This window comes from Lolium rigidum, chromosome 7 (genome assembly GCF_022539505.1).
Source record: "Lolium rigidum isolate FL_2022 chromosome 7, APGP_CSIRO_Lrig_0.1, whole genome shotgun sequence".
NCBI lineage: Eukaryota > Viridiplantae > Streptophyta > Magnoliopsida > Poales > Poaceae > Lolium > Lolium rigidum.
In genome coordinates this window covers 229,527,729-229,531,804 of record NC_061514.1, presented here as the reverse complement: position 1 = coordinate 229,531,804, position 4,076 = coordinate 229,527,729, and positions in this window count along the sequence as shown.

The following is a 4,076-nucleotide window of genomic DNA, read 5'->3' as shown; positions in this document are numbered from 1 at the left end:
CTGCGAGCTCAATGCCGCGCTGACGTCAGCATGACGTCAGGCGTGACGCAGATTAATCCTTTTCTTATTTTCCAGAAATTGAATAAAATGGATAAAACTTGTTTAATTCATAACTATCTCATTTTAAATCAGAAAAAGGTGTATAATATATCAAAATTTTCAGAAAAATGAGATCTACATTTTGGTAACAAAATCATGCATGCTTGCAAACAATTAAAATTGTATGGCTAGTGGAACACTAATTAACCCCTCTCTTATGTCGGTATCGATGTCGATACCCCTTAAATTGAGCAATGCACCTAGGGTTACTCAATTCCATTAATATGACATATCATCATCCTTGTATGTGCATTGCATCGATGCCATGTATTGAATGTTACTTCTCTATTTCTAGTATTTGCTTCTTCGCGACCGATAGAGCATGAGTCCGAGACGATGAAGAACAACAACACCGATGATCAATTCATATCCTCCGATGAACAAATCAAGTACAAGATTATCGAAGATCCACTTCGGTTTGTCAGGGACAAGGCAAGCCCTAACCTGGTTCATCTATGATTTCGAAATGCTTTTATCTATGGTTCCTACATATCGCATACGATTCAACTGTCTTTTAACGATAGATAGAGTTACCCTATCTATTGCATGTCCGACCTTTGTAGCCTCGATACCCTGATCCACTGCTTCCTAGCATAACTAGGTTTGGCATGTGCGCGTCGCGAGAGCCTTTATCTCTTATGCTTAGCCATGCTTACTTTGTTACGCTACTACTCCGGTCTTCGGACTGGAGCCTTACAATGAAATGAATCTAGCATGACAGGTTAACGTGGTAAGTATAGAGATGATGATGATAAACATGATTAAAGGCTCAGACGAGAGGCCACATTGGGATGTGGTGGGTTGTTTCGTTTCTGCCGACCCTAGGAACCGAGTTCTCGCCTCTTGAACCAAGACCGAGCGTACAACCACACGAGGCCCTATTATGGTACCCTCTCGACTCACTAACTTGCCTAGTAGATTCCATGAGTCACATAGTTTGCGCGTTATCCGGACATATGCATTGCATTCTGCTTTGGGGGAAAAGGTACATAACGGGTAGGTAAGCGTGGCCGTGGTGGGCTGGGGTTGCGGCCTCTCGGGGAAACCCACCTCGCCTCACATCGTTAAGGACCGACTTCGGGAATTGACCCGTTACGGCGGAACAATCCTTAGCGCGTGACTCATGGTCTCGGCGACGAGCAAGGTAAAGGTCGTGGTCGACCACCCTCTGCCGGCTTTCCAAGGAAGAGAGCTAATAATTTGGCATTAAGAGTCGGTTGGCACGTGTGGGTAAAGTTGTGCACCCCTGCAGGGTTAAATCTTTTCGAAAAGCCGTGTCCACGGTTACGGACGACTTGGGAATGGATTCTGTGATCATAGACAACTTTAACCTAATCGTAAAACTTGGAAACCAATGTGTGTTTACGGATACCTTCTGCGGGTGTTGAGGGGGTGATCCGAGGATAGTGGTTCGAGCTGATGAAGATTGGTGGATACAATATGATGATCAATAGAGATAGAGATATTGCTCTCTTATCCCCTTTAAAGGTTCTGAGTAGTCGAGCTTCTTCTCCCTCTTGTTTATTAAAGGAAAACTGGCTTTACGCAAAATAAGCTCCACAGAAAGCCCGCATACCCGCTTTGCTAAAAGGTTGTACTAAGTCTTGCTGAGTCCCTGTACTCAGCTTTGCATGCTTTTGTTTCAGACTAAGTCTCTCCAACAGATGGTGGTTTCTAAGTCTACATCGACGAGTAGCTTGGGGTTCCCAGGTGGCAGCCTGGAATCTATGGGCTGGGACGTCGCCGTTATGCTCCTGGCCTCTTAGGCCTTTTGCTATCTTGCTATGTCTAATAGCATAACTTTGCTTCCGTTGATTGATGTATGCCAGGTCAGTGACCTATGCTTGTAATACTTTGGTTTTTCGCTCAGTTATGAGCTTGTATTACTTCTTGAGTCGTAGAGTCACTGTTGTGTTACCGATTCTCTCACTGTAGTCTCTCGAGATCTAGGTTAGGCTTATGTCAGACGAAGATCTGGTATTTGTCTAACCCTGATCCCGGGGGTGCCACAATACCTGGACAAGATTCTAAAGAAGTTTAGAATGGACGAAAGTAAGAAAGGATTCTTACCTATGTTACCAGGCAAGGTCTTGAGTAAGACTCAAGGTCCAGCTACGGCAGAAGAAAGAGAAAGGATGAGTCAGATCCCCTATGCCTCGGCGAGTAAGCTCTATCATGTATGCCATGCTATGTACAAGACCGGATATAGCACATGCTTTGTTAGTTTGACTAGCGGATATCAAAGTGATCCGGGAATGGAACATCGGACAGCGGTCAAGAATATCCTGAAGTACTTGAAAAGAACTAAGGATATGTTTCTTTGTTATGGAGGTGACCAAGAGCTCGTTGTAACAAGTTACATCGATGCAAGTTGTAACACTGATCCTGATGACTCTAAGTCACAATGCGGGTACGTGTTTATATTGAATGGTGCTTCGCGATGAGTCGGGCAAGCTCGAAGCGGTGCACGGTGGCGAAATCCTCAACGGAATCGGAGTACATAGCGGCTCGGAGGCTTCATCGAAGCGGTATGGATAAAGAGGTTCATTGTAGAGCTCGGTGTGGTTCCTAGTGCATTGGACCCACTAGTCATCTATTGTGACAACATGGGTGCCATCGCCAATGCACAAGAACCAAGGTCACACAAGAGAGTCGAAGCATATCAAGCTGCATTATCATTCGATTCGCGAGTACATCGAAGATGGAGAAGTAAAGATTTGAAAAGTACACACTGATCTGAATATAGCAGATCCGTTGACTAAAGCTCTCCCTAGGGCAAAGCCTGACCAATACCAGAATGCCATGGGTGTTAGGTACCTTACAATGTAATCTAGATTATTGACTCTAGTGCAAGTGGGAGACTGTTGGAGATATGCCCAAGAGGCAATAATAAAAGTGGTTATTATATATCTTTATGTTTATGATAAATGTTTATATACCATGCTATAATTGTATTAACCGAAACATTAGTACATGTGTGATATGTAGACAACAAGAAGTCCCTAGTATGCCTCTTAAACTAGCTTGTTGATTAATGGATGATTAGTTTCATAATCATGAACATTGGATGTTATTAATAACAAGGTTATATCATTATATGAATGATGTAATGGACACACCCAATTAAGCGTAGCATAAGATCTCGTCATTAAGTTATTTGCTATAAGCTTTCGATACATAGTTACCTAGTCCTTATGACCATGAGATCATGTAAATCACTTATACCGGAAAGGTACTTTGATTACACCAAACGCCACTCGCGTAAATGGGTGGTTATAAAGGTGGGATTAAGTATCCGGAAAGTATGAGTTGAGGCATATGGATCAACAAGTGGGATTTGTCCATCCCAATGACGGATAGATATACTCTAGGCCCTCTCGGTGGAATGTCGTCTAATGTCTTGCAAGCATATGAATAAGTTCATAAGAGACCACATACCACGGTACGAGTAAAGAGTACTTGTCAGGAGACGAGGTTGAACAAGGTATAGAGTGATACCGAAGATCAAACCTCGGACAAGTAAAATATCGCGTGACAAAGGGAATTGGTATTGTATGTGAATGGTTCATTCGATCACTAAAGTCATCGTTGAATATGTGGGAGCCATTATGGATCTCCAGATCCCGCTATTGGTTATTGGTCGGAGTGAGTACTCAACCATGTCCGCATAGTTCGCGAACCGTAGGGTGACACACTTAAAGTTGGATGTTGAAATGGTAGAACTTGAATATGGAATGGAGTTCGAATATTTGTTTGGAGTCCCGGATGAGATCCCGGACATCACGAGGAGTTCCGGAATGGTCCGGAGAATAAGATTCATATATAGGATGTCATTTTATGTGAATTAAAATGATGCGGAAGGTTCTATGGAAGGTTCTAGAAGGTTCTAGAAAAGTCCGGAAGAAACCACCAAGGAAGGTGGAGTCCCGGAGGGACTCCACCTCCATGGCCGGCCAACCCTAGTGGGGGAGGAGTCC